Raw genomic sequence first — 16,793 nt, 5'->3', positions numbered from 1 at the left:
ATTGGCCTGTAGTTTTCTTTTTTTGTGGGATCTTTTTCAGGTTTTGGTATTAGGGTGATGGTGGCCTCATAGAATGAGTTTGGCAGTTTACCTTCCTCTGCAATTTTCTGGAAGAGTTTGAGCAGGATAGGTGTTAGCTCTTCTCTTAATTTTTGGTAAAATTAAGCTGTGAAGCCGTCTGGACCTGGGCTTTTGTTTGCTGAAAGATTTTTGATTACAGTTTCAATTTCCGTGCTTGTGATGGGTCTGTTAAGATTTTCTATTTCTTCCTGGTCCAGTTTTGGAAAGTTGTACTTTTCTAAGAATTTGTCCATTTCTTCCACGTTGTCCATTTTATTGGCATATAATTGTTGATAGTAGTCTCTTATGATCCTTTGTATTTCTGTGTTGTCTGTTGTGATCTCTCCATTTTCATTTCTAATTTTATTGATTTGATTTTTCTCCCTTTGTTTCTTGATGAGTCTGGCTAATGGTTTGTCAATATTATTTATCCTTTCAAAGAACCAGCTTTTGGCTTTGTTGATTTTTGCCATGGTCTCTTTTGTTTCTTTTGCATTTATTTCTGCCCTAATTTTTAAGATTTCTTTCCTTCTACTAACCCTGGGGTTCTTCGTTTCTTCCTTTTCTAGTTGCTTTAGGTGTAGGGTTAGGTGTAGGGTTAGGTTATTTATTTGACTTTTTTCTTGTTTCTTTAGGTATGCCTGTATTGCTATGAACTTTCCCCTTAGGACTGCTTTTAAAGTGTCCCACAGGTTTTGAGTTGTTGTGTTTTCATTTTCATTAGTGTATGTGTAAATTTTGATTTCTTTTTTGGTTTCTTCTGTGATTTGTTGGTTATTCAGCAGCGTGTTGTTCAGCCTCCGTATGTTGGAATTGTTAATAGTTTTTCTCCTGTAATTGAGATCTAATCTTACTGCATTGTGGTCAGAAAAGATGCTTGGAATGATTTCTATTTTTTTGAATTTACCAAGGCTAGATTTATGGCCCAGGATGTGATCTATCCTGGAGAAGGTTCCATGTGCATTGAGAAAGAGGTGAAATTCATTGTTTTGGGATGAAATGTCCTATAGATATCAATTAGGTCTAACTGGTCTATTGTATCATTTAACGTTTGTGTTTCCTTATTAATTTTCTGTTTAGTTGATCTATCCATAGGTGTGAGTGGGGTATTAAAGTCTCCCACTATTATTGTGTTATTGTTAATTTCTCCTTTCATACTTGTTAGCATTTGCCTTACATATTGCGGTGCTCCCGTGTTGCATGCATATATATTTATAATTGTTATATCTTCTTGGATTGATCCTTTGATCATTAGGTAGTGACCATCTTTGTCTCTCTTCACAGCGTTTGTTTTAAAGTTTATTTTATCTGATATAAGTATTGCTACTCCTGCTTTCTTTTGGTCCCTATTTGCATGGAAAATCATTTTCCAGCCTTTCACTTTCAGTCTGTATGTGTCCCCTGTTTTGAGGTGGGTCTCTTGTAGACAACATATGTAGGGGTCTTGTTTTTTTATCCATTCAGCCAGTCTTTGTCTTTTGGTTGGGGCATTCAACCCATTTACATTTAAGGTAATTACTGATAAGTATGATCCCGTTGCCATTTACTTTATTGTTTTGGGTTCGAGTTTATACACTGTTTTTGTGTTTCCTGTCTAGAGAATATCCTTTAGTATTTGTTGGAGAGCTGGTTTGGTGGTGCTGAATTCTCTCAGCTTTTGCTTGTCTGAGAAGCTTTTGATTTCTCCTTCATATTTGAATGAGATCCTTGCTGGGTACAATAATCTGGGCTGTAGGTTATTTTCTTTCATCATTTTAAGTATGTCTTGCCATTCCCTCCTGGCTTGAAGAGTTTCTATTGAAAGATCAGCTGTTATCCTAATGGGAATCCCCTTGTGTGTTATTTGTTGTTTTTCCCTTTCTGCTTTTAATATTTGTTCTTTGTTTTTGATCTTTGTTAATTTGATTAATATGTGTCTTGGGGTGTTTCGCCTTGGGTTTATCCTGTTTGGGACTCTCTGGGTTTCTTGGACTTGGGTGATTATTTCCTTCCCCATTTTAGGGAAGTTTTCAACTATTATCTCCTCAAGTATTTTCTCATGGTCTTTCTTTTTGTCTTCTTCTTCTGGGACCCCTATGATTCGAATGTTGTAGTGTTTAATATTGTCCTGGAGGTCTCTGAGATTGTCCTCATTTCTTTTAATTCGTTTTTCTTTTATCCTCTCTGATTCATTTATTTCTATCATTCTATCTTCTAATTCACTAATCCTGTCTTCTGCCTCTGTTATTCTACTATTTGTTGCCTCCAGAGTGTTTTTAATTTCATTTATTGCATTATTCATTTTATATTGACTCTCTTTTATTTCTTCTAGGTCCTTGTTAAACCTTTCTTGCATTTTCTCAATCTTTGTCTCCAAGCTATTTATCTGTGATTCCATTTTGATTTCAAGATTTTGGATCAATTTCACTATTGTTATTTGGAATTCTTTATCCGGTAGATTCCCTATCTCTTCCTCTTTTGTTTGATTTGGTGGGCTTTTATCCTGTTCCTTTGTCTGCTGGGTATTCCTCTGTCTCTTCATTTTGTTTAAATTGCTGAGTTTGGGGTGTCCTTTCTGTATTCTGGCAGTTTGTGGAGTTCTCTTTATTGTGGCATTTCCTCGCTCTGTGTGGGTTTGTACAGGTGGCTTGTCAAGGTTTCTTGGTTAGGTTAGCTTGTGTCGGTGTTCTGGTGAGTGGTGCTGTATTTCTTCTCTCTCCTTTCGAAGACTTGGGTTGCTTTCTGGGTGCCTGATGTCCTCTGCCAGCATTCAGACGTTGTTTTGTGGAATTTACTCGGCGTTTAAATGTTCTTTTGATGAATTTGTGGGGGAGAAAGTGTTCTCCCCGTCCTACTCCTCCGCCATCTTAGCTCCTCCCTCTATAATTACTATCTTTGTGGCCAAGGATAAATCCCTTACTTCTGTGAGACTATCTGCAACTTTTCTGTATTCTGAGGAATAGTTCCAAATACAGTGTCTGACAGATAGTAGATACTCTAAAGTACAGTAATTATTATTAGTATTTACTTCCCATATAACTTTAGGTTGTTGAAATAAGATCATTTCTAATTTCATTATTTAAATTTACTTATTCATATTATAATTAATAAAGAATGAAAAATTTCCCTAATGTCATCCAGGACACGAAAGAAAACAGCTCTCCTTTTATTAACACCAGAATGGACTTTATAGATATTGTCCATGCCTGTGACCCACCTCATCAGATTCCAGTCAATGCAGCCTGTACCCTAGGACAGAAAAAAAATAAAATTCTATGACAGACTGAAAGGCATTCAGCCTTCCACATCTGTATTTCTTGTTATATAATACTGAACTTAATAGTGCATTTTCAGGAAATTATAAAATATCCTGATATTGAAGTAGTACTACCATAGAAGTATTTTATAGATTGTTAAATATTTTCTGTTTCCAGCTGTACCAAGAAACCATGGGACACAGCAGTCATGGGGCAGGTGCATAAAGAATATATTTACCTTAACTTTGTAAAGTTTACAAAAGATAGAATGGAAATGCTGAAGAAAACCTTTGATCTATTTATAAAGTGCATCCTATACAAATTATAAAATACTATCACTGAAAGGGGAAAGGGATCATCTGTTCCAACCGTCTCATTTTATATAAAAAAAAGGATGAGGCTCAGAAAAGAAAAATGATTTGCTTAATTATATTAGAGTTTTGTTGCTTTTATTCAGTTGCTCATTCATGTCTCACTCTTTGTAACTCCATGGACTGCAGCATGCCAGGCTTCCTGTCCTTCACTGTCTCCCTGAGTTTGCTCAAACTCATGTCCATTGAGTCAGTGATGCCATCCAAACATCTCATTCTCTGTCATCCCCCTCTCCTCCTGCCTTCAGTCTTTTCCAGAATCAGGGTCATCTGCATATATGAGGTTATCTATATTTCTCCCGTCAATTTTGATTCCAGCTTGTGATTCATCCAGTCTGGCATTTCACATGATGTACTCTGCATATAAGTTAAATAAACAGGGTGATAATATACAGCCTTGACAAACTCCTTTCCCAATTTTGAGCCAGTCTCTTGTTGCATGTCTGCTTCTCACTTTTGCTTCTTGACCTGCATACCTGTTTGGATTTATTGAAGCCATTATGAATATCTCATTCATTAGTTTTTCCTTTAAAACTCTTTGGTTAGTTTATCATCTCTCATAACTCTTATTTTAAATATTGCTTCTAATTATTTTCTACAGATACCTCACAGAAACAGTTTCACCCTGAGCAAACTCTTAGTCAAGTAAAATAAAAATAGTCTTGTGAGTGTAATATTTCGTGAAGCGATCAGACAGGTTAATTAGTGACACTTCTTTGGGAATGGGACTTTGAAGGAGTTCCATCTTTGTTTTGCCTCCTCTAGAGGGTACTAAGATATGGGTTTCATCATAATTTCAGACTGTTTGTTTACCATTGACAAGTGAAATGAGACGAGGACAAGTGAAAATGTCACAAAACTTGCTATTTTTAGTGAGATTCCACCGGTTTTCTTGAATAAATTCTTAATCATTGCTGCAAACCTTTTGTTACTTTCCAGAGTTCTGAAAAGTTATTCTGATCATTTTTTTTTCTAATTTCCTCATTGCTTTATTGAAAGCAGGAATTTTTGTAGGTCTCTATGCTTGATATCAGTCTAAACTATATTAACTGAAGAAGTGAAAGTGAAAGTTTCTAAGTCCTGTCTGACTCTTTGTGAACCCATGGTCTATAGAGTCCATGGAATTCTCCAAGCCACAATACTGGAGTGGGCAGCCTTTCCCTTCTACAGGGAATCTTCCCAACCCAGGGATCAAGCTCAGGTCTCCCACATTGCAGGTGGATTCTTTACCAGCTGTAACAAATGAAGTCCAAGATTACTGGAGTGGGTAGCCTTTCCCTTCTCCAGCGGATCTTTCTGACCCAGGAATGAAACTGGGGTCTCCTTCACTGCAGGCGGATTCTTTACCACCTGAGCTATCAGGGAAACCCCATTCTTCTTCAACTGAAGAAGAATAGCATGCCAAAACAAAGTTATTAACTAAGTCACAAGAGAATTTCAGACCCAAGGTAATGTACAAAGCCAAATTTGAAATATTTTTAATAATCTCATGCCTATTTTGAGATTTTGAAAATGAAAATATTGGTATATAATGGTATTATATACCATTAGAAGCCATGGTATCTAATATTCTACTTATTTAAAGTGAAAGCTGTCTTTATTGTAAGTATACATTTTTGGACACAGTAAGGGGCTGATATTTGAGGATTTAAAAAATATTTATATCAGATTCATTGGCAGAAATTGTGTCAACTAGCTGCTCTCTTTCATTAAATATGAATGCTTTTAGTTGCAGTTATAAGGCTGTTAGAAATGTTAGATTTTAAAATGATATAAAAATGTGAAGAAAATTAGAGAAGTCTCTTTTTTCAGTACTACAGGAATCATACAGTCTGATTAACAGAGTAGATGTAGGATATTTAAAGCATTAAGAAGGAAAGAAAGTAGGCACATATGGCTCAAGAATTTTCATGTTTGTTTACAAGGCAGGTTTATTAGCTTTTGATGTAATCTTTACATAATATAATAGCAACCAAAATAGGCTTCCCCATTTGTATACTTACCCAGTGTTAGGATTTAAGAAAATATGGGTGTTTATTCATATTTTTCACAAAGTAGAACATACTATTGAATCAGCAAAGATTATGTTGGTATATCTTCACAAAGCATGGCCACGTTCTACAATTGAGAGTGATAGGAGTTGTTTAAATGGCTTGAAAAGAAAAGTAAATGTTTGGAAGTGCTTTTAAGGGAACAGAAATCAGGCATAAAAAATATTGGCAGCACTGAGAGTCCAACTGAAATTTCCAGAGGAAATATCAAGAATTAAAAGCTGGTTAAGAAGCTAGAAAGAGGAAAGTCATGTTGTGGAACAGGCAAATATTGGTACTTGAATTCTGTGATTAGAATTGTAGGGATGGAAATTTGTTGATTTATCTTTTATGTTTTTTATGCAACTTTGTTTTATGTATTTAAATATCCAATATTTCTGTCTCTGGATCCCACTTAAGTTGTGTATTTTAAATTTAGCTAAATTATGCAAAGTTTAATGATTTGCATACCTGCAGAAAAATTTAAAGTAAACAGCTGATTTTCATTTTGACAATCTTGAAGTCAAAGAAAGTCCTGATGTGGCAAATAAAATAGTATCATTCTCTCAGGTAGTAGTCCATAGGGTATCACAGAGTCAGACATGACTAAAATGACTGAGCATTCATGCACTAACAGAACAGTAATTTTACCTGAGTCTAGAGTAAGCCAATAAAATACCTTGAAAAGTTAAAAAAAAATATTTTATCTTTTTAAAGAGACTAAAAGAAGCTTTGTTTATTCTGTCATACATTTCAGGACTGACCTAACATTCCTAATGTCATACACCATAGTTTTGTTTTCTTTTGTTTTATCCCAGCTGGCAAATAAAGTAAATTCACCATCATAGGTAAACTACTGCCTTTTCCATTTATGCTGTTGTTTATGCTGCCTCCTGCTGAAACTACTCTCAGTAATTTATACTTTTTTAAGTTCTTATCAACATTTTAAACCCATTTAATAATATCTTCCATGAAACTTTTAATAATTATTCTTTGTCAAGAATAATAATTAATAACATTTACTGAGACTGAGCCAGACCTGCCTTTGAGTGTTTGAGTGTCTCCTGTGGAGCTATGAGTCAGCAGTGGCCTGCTGTAGTGGCAGGGGCTCTGGGTGCAGCAGACCTGGGTCACACAGCTTGTGGCCTAAGCCCTCTTGGAGGAGGTCGTCATTAACCCCACCATAGAGCTGCAGAGCAGACGACCCACAAACTGTAGAACAATTACACCAAATAAATTCTCGCACTGTTAAGAAAGTTACAGGACCCACAGTAAATTTCCCAACCTGGGGATCTGGCAAAGGGATAGAGAACCCCCAGGGAATTTGACTTTGGAGGGCAGTGGGATTTGATTATAGAACTTACACAGGAAACAGACTCTTGAAGGCACAAACAAAACCTTGTGCACCCAGGAGAAAGGAGCAGTGACCCCACAAGAGACTGACTCAGACTTACCTGTGAGTGTCCACGAGTCTCCAGCAAAGGAATGGGTTGGTGGTGGCCTGCTCCAGGGTTGGGGGCACTGAGTTCAGCAGTACATGAATGGAACCTTTTGAAGGAGGACGCCATTATCATTACCTCCACAATAGTTTGGTTTCAGGCCAGACAACAGGGAAGGAGCACAGCCCCACCCATCAAGAGAAAATTGAGCTAAAGATTTACTGAGCATGGTCCCGCCCATCAGAACAAGAACTAGTTTCCCCCAGTCAGTCTCCCATGAGGAAGCTCCCATAATCCTCTTATCATTCTCCATCAGAGGGAAGACAGAATGAAAACCACAATCACTGAAAATGAATCAAACTCATCACATGGACCACAGCCTTATCTAATTCAATGAAACTTTGAGCCATGCCATAAAGGGCAACCCAAGACAGACGGATCATGGTGGAGAGTTCTGACAAAATGTGGTCCACTGGAGAAGGGAATCGCAAGCCATTTCAGTATTCCTGCCTTGAGAACCCCATGAACAGTATGAAAATGCAGAAAGATATGAAACTGAAAGATGAGCTCCCCAGGTTGGTAGGTGCCCAATATACTACTGGAGAAGGATGGAGAAATAACTCCAGGAAGAATGAAGAGACAGAGCCAAAGTGAAAACAACACCCAGTTGTTGATGTCCCTGGTGATGGAAGTAAAGTCTTATGCTGTAAAGACAAATATTGCATAGGAACTTGGAATTTTAAGTCCATTAATCAAGGTAAATTGGAAGTGGTCAAAGAGGAGCTGGCAAGAGTGAACAACATCTTAGAAATCAGTGAAGTAAAATGGACTGGAATGGGCAAATTTAATTCAGATGACCATTATATCTACTACTGTGGGCAAAAATCCTTTAGAAGAAACAAAGTAGCCCTCTTAGTCAACAGAAGAGTCTAAAATGTGGTACGTGGGTTCAGTCTCAAAAATGATAGAATGATCTCTGTTCAAGTCCAAGGCAAATGATTCAGTATCACTGTAATCCAAGTCTTTGCCCCCAAGCAGTAATGCTGAAGAAGCTGAAGTTGAACAGTTCTATACAGACCTACAAGACCTTCTAGAACTAACACCCCCCAAAAGAAGATGTCCTTTTCATCATAGGGGACTGGAATGCAAAAGTATTAAGTCAAGAGATACCTGGAGTCACAAGAAAATTTGGCCTTGGAGTTCAAAATGAAGCAGGGCAAAGGCTAACAGAGTTTTTCCAGGAGAAGGAACTAGTCATAGCAAACACCCTCTTCCAACAACACAAGAGATGACTCTACACATGGACATCACCACATGGTCAATACCGAAATCAGATTGATAATGCTCTTTGCAACCGAAGATGGAGAAGCTTTATATACTCGGCAAAAACAAGACTGGGATCTGACTGTGGCTCAGATCGTGAACTCCATATTGCAAACTTCAGAATGAAATTGAAGAATGTAGGGAAAACCACTAGGGCGTTCAGGTGTGGCCTAAATCAAACCCCTTATACAGTGGAAGTGACAAATAGATTTAAGGAATTAGATCTGATAGAGTGCCTGAAGAACTATGAATGGAGGTTCATGACATTGTACAGGAAGCAGTGATCAAGACCATCCCCTAGAAAAAGAAATGCAAAAATCACAATGATTGTATGAGGAGGCCTAACAAATAGCTGAGAAAACAAGCTAACGGCAAAGGAAGAAAGGAAATATATACCCATGTGAAAGCAGAGTTCCAAAGAATAGCAAGGAGAGATAAAAAAGCCTTCCTCAGTGATCAATGCAAAGAAATAGAGGAAAACAGTAGAATGGGAAAGACTAGAGATCTCCTCAAGACAATTAGAGATACCAAGGGAACATTTCAAGCAAGGATCGGCACAGTAAAGGACAGAAATGGTATGGACCTAACAGAAGCAGAAGATATTAAGAAGAGGTGCAAAAATACACAGAAGAGCCATGCAAAAAAAAATTTCATGACCCAGATAATAATGATGGTATGATTACTCACCTAGACTCAGATATCTTGGAATGCGAAGTCAAGTGGGGGCCTTAGGAAGCATCACTATAAACAAAGCTAGTGGAGGTGATGGAATTTCAGTTGAGCTATTTCAAATCCGAAGAGATGATGCTGTGAAAGTTCTGCACTCAATATGCTAGCAAGTTTGGAAAACTCGGCAGTGGCCACAGGACTGGAAAAGGTCAGTTTTTATTCCAATCCTGAAGGAAGGCAATATTAAAAAATGTTAAAACAGCCACACAATTGACCTCATCTCACATGCTAGCAAAGTTATGCTCAAAGTTCTCCAAACCAGGGTCCAACAGTATGTGAACAGAGAACTTTCAGATGTTCAAGCTGGATTTAGAAAAGGCAGAGGAACCAGAAATCAATTTGCCAACATCCGTTGGATCATAGGAAAACCAAGAGAGTTCCAGAAAAACATCTACTTCTGCTTTCTTGATTACACCAAAGCATTTGACTGTGTGGATGAAAACAAACTGTGGAAAATTCTTCAAGAAATGGGAATACCAGTCCACCTTACCTGCCTTCTGAGAAATCTGTATTCAGGTCAAAGGCAACAATTAGAATTGGACATGGAACAACTGACTGGTTCCAAATTTGGAAAGGGCTACAACAAGGCTGTATATTGTCACTCTGCTTATTTAACTTATATGCAGAGTACATCATGCGAAATGGTGGGCTGCATGAAGCACAAACTGGAATCGAGATTGCTTCTTTAGTTATGAAGAACTAAAGAGCCTCTTGATGAAAGTATACGAGACGTGTGAAAAAGCCGCCCTAAGACTCAACATTCAGAAAACTAAGATCATGGCAACTGATCCCATCACTTCATGGCAAATAGACGGGGAAACAATGGAAACAGTGAGAAACTTCATTATTTTGGGGCTCCGAAATCACTGCAGATGGTGACTGCAGCCTTGAAATTAAAAGACGCTTGCTTTTTGGAAGAAAAGCTATGACCAACCTAGACACCATATTAAAATCAGAGACATGAATTTTCCAACAAAGGTCCATCTAGTCAAAGCTATGGTTTTTCCAGTAGTCATGTATGGATGTGAGAGTTGGACTATAAAGAAAGCTGAGCGCTGAAGAATTGATGCTTTTGAGCTGTGGTGTTGGAGAAGACATTTGAGAGTCCTTTTGACGTCATGGAGATCCAACCAGTCCATTCTAAAGGAAATCAGTCCTGAATATTCATTGAAACGACTGAGGCTGAAGCTGAAGCTCCAATACTTTGGCCACCTGATGTGAAGAACTGACTCATTGGAAAAGACCCTGATATTGGGAAAGATTGAAGGCAGGAGAAGGGGACAACAGAGGAGCAGATATTTGGATGGCATCACTGACTCAATGGACATGAGTTTGAGCAAGCTCTGGGAGTTGGTGATGGACAGGGAAGCCTGGCATGCTTCACACCTGGTGTGGGGTCACAAAGAGTCAACACAACTGAGCCACTGAACTAACTAACCCAATAACTTCATTTTTGTTATAATATCGTGTATATGATGATTATTAAAAACTAAAGGAAAACTCCCATATTCCACATAATCATTCATTAAAATAGTAGAAATTTAGGAAAGTTGGATTTCCCAGGTATCTCAGCTGGTAAATAATCTACCTGCAATGCAGGAAATTATGATTCAATTCCTGGATTGGGATGATCCCCTGGAAGAGGAAATGGCCACCAGCTCTAGTATTCTTGGCTGGTATATTCCATGGACAGAGGAGCCTGGCAGGCTACAGTCCATGTGGTCACAAAGAGTCAGACATGACTGAGCAACTAAGCCCAGCCAAGGTTGGGGTAGGCCGTCCAAAAGTTAATGTACTTTATAACCATAATCCCAACAATAACAATAATATTCTCAATAAAATATTAACACCATCTTTAACAGTCTTAGACCTTGGGGCTCATAGTTTCTCTTCCAAGATATTTGTACTTGAAGAAACTCATTTTTTTAAAAAAATATAAATTTATTTATTTTAATTGGATCCCACCTCCCTCCCCATCCCATCCCTCTGGCTCATCCCAGTGCACCATCCCCGAGCATCCTTTATCATGCATCAAACCTGGACTGGCGATTCGTTTCACATAGAAATTCACTTTTAAGTTCTGGTTCTATCTATATTAAAATTATGAACCAAGAGGCTGCTGCTGCTAAGTCACTTCAGTCGTGTCCAACTCTGTGCGACCCCATAGACGGCAGCCCACTGGGCTCCCCCGTCCCTGGGATTCTCCAGGCAAGAGCACTGGAGTGGGTTGCCATTTCCTTCTCCAATGCATGAAAGTGAAAAGTGAAAGTGAAGTCTCTCAGTCGTGTCCGACTCTTCGAGACCCCATGGACTGAAGCCTACCAGGGTCCTCCGTCCATGGGATTTCCCAGGCAAGAGTACTGGAGTGGGGTGCCATTGCCTTCTCCAGGACCAAGAGGAACCTGGTACAAGAAAATGGAAGTACCTTCCTTTATTGCCAGTAGGGTCTTTGAAAAGCAATAATTTTCCTGTGTTAAAGTACCTAGGAATCTGGAAGTGACACTTTAACTTGCAATAAAGAAAAAGAAACCTGACATTTTACCAGTCATACATCAACATGAATCTGCCATGGGTATACACGTGTTCCCCATCCTGAATCCCACTCCCACCTCCCTCCCCGTACCATCCCTCTGGGTCATCCCAGTGCACCAGCCTCAAGCATCCTGTATCCTGCATCAAACCTGGACTGGTGATTCATTTCTTACATGATATTATACATGTTTCAATGCCATTTTCCCAGTCAGGTTTCTTTTTCTTTATTGCAAGTTAAAGTGTCACTTCCAGATTCCTAGGTACTTTAACACAGGAAAATTATTGCTTTTCAAAGACCCTACTGGCAATAAAGGAAAGTACTTCTGTGGGATTTATAGTGCTTTCACAATGTCTTCATATAATGTTAAAACTTTCTCTTTAATCGTGTTAATGTTTGCTTCTGATAATTTCAAAAAATTAACATACTGAATAAAATTATACCATTTCAAATTTATTCTGATACTATTCCCCTTTTATCAATTGCATATGAACTAATTTTCAATAAAGAAATGTACCTCGTAGCAGAACAAGCTGTATTTACCATAGACCAAGAACTAATCTAAATTCTTTACATATATTAACAGATTTAATTCATATCAACATGTGCTATTATCCATATTTTTTAATTTAAATTTATTTATTTTAATTGGAGGCTAATTACTTTACAATATTGTATTGGTTTTGCCATACATCAACATGAATCTGCCATGGGTATACACGTGTTCCCCATCCTGAATCCCACTCCCACCTCCCTCCCCGTACCATCCCTCTGGGTCATCCCAGTGCACCAGCCTCAAGCATCCTGTATCCTGCATCAAACCTGGACTGGTGATTCATTTCTTACATGATATTATACATGTTTCAATGCCATTTTCCCAAATCATCCCACCCTCTCCCTCTCCCACAGAGTCCAAAAGACTGTTCTATACATCTGTGTCTCTTTTGCTGTCTCGCATACAAGGTTATCGTTAACATCTTTCTAAATTCCATATATATGTGTTAGTATATCCCTATTTTATAGACAAAAACACTTGATACACAGTCATTGAATAGCTTACTCAAATTTACACGCCAAAAGTATCTGAATGGGATTGAATTTCTGGATAACAATTCTTAACTACAATATATCACTTCTCTGAAAAAAAAAAATTGCTTTAGTTTGATTCCTGTAACATCGTTTTGGTACTTTTTTGGTACTTAACACATCCTATCTGTTGTGTAGCATTCATTTACTCTTTGTGAAACCATGTGTCATATTTGGTTCAGAATATGTAGTAACTAGAATTTTTATCTTTATAATATCTTTTGCTGCATGAACTTGAGTGATTTGCATGTTATCTCTGTGTCTTCTTATTTACAAAGAGATAAATTTATGTTGTCATCTCGTGTCAGCTCTTAAATTTTGTTTGGATATCATTCTCATATACACATATATTAACATTTAGCATTTTCTGTGCACCCATATGGTGTTGGTGCTCTCTTTCAGATTTCACTGCAAGATTTTTTTTTTTTTTAATTTTCTATTATTAGAAGTTCTTGTAGTATTCCTGACTCTTATGGCACTTTTCTTTCTTGTAGTATTCCTAACTCTTATGATGAATTACTTTTATACCAGTGTATCTACATTTCTTGACTTTATTGTTTAGTTCAACAAACATTTATGGAGCCCCTACTTTGAGCAAGCTCTGGGAGGTGGTGATGGACAAGGAAGTACGGTATGCTGCAGTCCATGGGGTCACAGAGTTGGATATGACTTAGCAACTGAACTGAACTGAACTATGGGCTAGGAATAAGGAACAAAAATAAATACCATATGGTTTCTGTCCTTGAAATATTAGCGGTTGATTTGTGAAAACTCTCTAGTTCCTAGTCTCAAGAAATCGCTTGTTCTTTTTAAAATGTTTTCTGTGTCTTTTTACTAAAATATCATCAATACTGATTTCAAAACTGTCTCTTTAAGCACATTTTTGGTAACTGATTATATTACATGTCTGATAAAATTTAGAAACTAACATTGAAACAAGCTATTATGAAAAAAATGCTGAATTTTGTTAACTTTTATTAGTACTATAGTGTTACTATACTATGCTCTTAGTTAACATAATAGATTTAAAGCAAAGGGGAAAAAATAGCTCTTTTTTTAAGAAAAACATATTTGTCAGCTAACCAAATGAAAACCACAAATGTTTAAGCACTAATCTATAGTCTTGAAATTGTACTGCTACTATAAGGGAAAAACATATCTGCTTATTTTTGTTGTTATAATCCAATTATATATATTATATGGTATATACTATTGTATTATATGGTATAGTATGTGGAATAAAGATATTAGGTAATATGCTATAATATGAAACTTATAAAATGTTTTGTATATAATATTATATATCATATAATATATAATAGTATACAGTTGCATATGGCACACTAAGATTTAAAATGCTTTGTTTCTAGCCTGTATATGAGTTATTTTATTCCTTATCAAATAAAATTAGACTTTAGAGTTTATATTCAAATGATTTTATTTACTGCAACATTATTTTTTAAGTTGTAGGAAGTAAAAAATGAAAGTCCTTTCCCCAGAAGTAGTCACTGTTAACCATATATTGCATATCCTTTCTGACTTTTTCCAATTCATACACAAACCTGAAATTTGATTTTAAAACCATATTATTTATTTCAACATAAGTCAAAAGAAATCTGAAGTGCAGAAAGACCCTTTTGTACTGAGCTGAAATAAGGTAAAATGTAGCCCACTCCACTATTTAAAGTTAGTGTCCCTTTCTTGCATCCACCTGCATCTTGAGGGCCAGTGTCACCTGTGTTATTCTTAGTATTCAACCTCAGAGTAGTAAAAACTGTGAATTTCTGTCTTCAACTCTCTCACTATATTTTAGTCAATTTTTAGTTCATGGCTACAATTCATCAAATCTGATAAAATTATGGTTGAAATGCTACTTTTTCTTTCTGAGATTTCTTTGTCAAAACAATAACCCATGAATTTTAATTTCAGCTGTTTAAAGGGTATTCAGCCTATCAAATTATCTCTAATCAATCCACATTTAGACTTTCTCTTGAGAAACCCTGCTAAGAATTAAAAGGGGATATTGTCACTATAACTATTAATTTCAACAAGTATGATAGAATTTAACTGACATTATGCTAAATGACTGAGGATAGTTTTAAGAACTAAGTTAAAGCACAGTACTAGCTAATGTTCAAAGTAGGAAAGAATCAACAAAGTTTAAAATTATTTTTTATACATGCATTATGGTTGTGTTAGTTTTCAGTGAAATACTCTAAAGTCATGGGTACTCACTCAGCAAGGAAAATGGACTTGAATTCACAAAAGCATGTTTAAATTTTACTCCCCAATTTTTACATCAAGGATCCCACCAACATTTTTTATTACTTGACACATGATATTTGGTGATCTCTTTCATATTCTGAAGACAAATACTGATAAGTATTAGAGTTTGTGAAGCCCACATACAAAATACTTTATTTGCATTATCTCATTCAATCTCTACAACAGCCATGTGAGGAAGATATTAATAGTATCCATATTTTACAAATAGGGACATCCTTGGTGGCTCAGATGGTAAAGAATCTTCCTGTAATGTAGACTTGGGTTTGATTCCTGGGTGAGAAGATTCCCCTGGAGAAGGGAATGGCTACCCAGTCCAGTATTCTTGCCTAGGAAATCCACAGACAGAGGAGCCTAGCGGGCTACAGTCTATGGGGTCACAAAGAGTCGGATACAACTGAGTGACTAGCACTTTCATTTTACAAATAAGTAAAGGGTATTCAGTTTAATTTTTAGGGTTTAATTTCTAAAGAGTTTAATTTTCCCAAAGGTACACAGCTTATAAAATCAGAGCCAGGACTCAAAATCACTGGCTCCAAATGCCATGCATCAAAGAATGCTAAAAGACATAGGAAATTAATACTGGAAAAAAGTGAAAAGAAAAGGTAATTGGAAATTACCTGAGACAAATATTATCTGCTTCATAATATTATCGTTGACAATTTTTAGTGCTGTTAATTCTGATATGAACTGATGTGTTCAGACTGTGTTAAGATCAAGGCTTTTCATATAATGTTAGATGTTAATATACTCAGCTTTGAAGTGGTAATAGGTATAATCTAATCTAGTTGATGTTCTAATCTAGTTACCCTCTAGTTGATTTTCTAATCTAACTCTATACCCTCTAGTCGATTTTTCACACATACAAATGCCCCATTTTTGACAAGTTCTTCTTTCCACTTGTACCCACTTTTTGAATTGTACTAATCTCGCATTTCTACCCAGGAATAGAATGAAATTTAAGATTTTCCAACATATTTGTATATAGTATATTTCTCCAAATATCCATATTAAGTAAAACAATATTAATATGACACTACTAAGAGATTTAATAGTCATAAGGACCTAAAAATAGAACCTAGCATGTAGTGTTATATTAAGATTGTTAAATAAATAAATCTATTATTATCTTTATAATACAAATTTAGACTTCTATATTTATTAGTCTAGTTTAGTGATTGAGTCTGCCTGCAATGCAGGAAACCTGGATTCGATCCCCAGGTTGGAAAGATCCCCTGGGAAGGTGAACGTCTACCTATTCCAGTATTCTGGCCTGGAGAATTCCATGGACTGTATAGTCATGGGGTCACAAATTGTCAAATACAGCTGAGAGACTTTTGCTTTCACTTTCTTTAGTGACTGAACGTGTGGGATCCAGCACCAAACTACTTGAGTTCAAATCCCAACTCCAGTACTTACTACCTGTGTGACTTTGGCCAAGTTAATTTAATTCTCTGACCTTGGTCTCCTCATCTGTTAAATGTGCTAGGGAACAGTACCTGCCTTGAAATTGTTGTGACAGTCAGAATTAACATAGAATAATGCCAGACATATAGGAAGTACTCAGTAAATGTTAACTGTTTGTACAATCATCATTGTACATGTGCAGTGTTTATGATCTGATTTTTTTTCACAAATATATTAAAAAGCTGATAAAGATGTCTGGGCCTTCTTTAACAATCTTGGCTTCCTTTTTATAGCACATT

The 16,793-nt window shown here is 36.6% G+C and overlaps 1 protein-coding gene across 3 annotated transcripts in view; it reads left to right on the top strand.

Annotated features, from left to right (window-relative positions):
* The window catches only part of LOC101903477 (uncharacterized), a 461,195-nt gene that overhangs the window by 293,058 nt on the left and 151,344 nt on the right, over positions 1-16,793 (top strand). The window lies entirely within an intron of this gene.

This window comes from Bos taurus, chromosome X (genome assembly GCF_002263795.3).
Source record: "Bos taurus isolate L1 Dominette 01449 registration number 42190680 breed Hereford chromosome X, ARS-UCD2.0, whole genome shotgun sequence".
Taxonomy (NCBI): Eukaryota; Metazoa; Chordata; class Mammalia; order Artiodactyla; family Bovidae; genus Bos; species Bos taurus.
The sequence above is the reverse complement of the archived record's forward strand: the minus strand, read 5'-3'. Positions and strand labels throughout refer to the sequence as shown.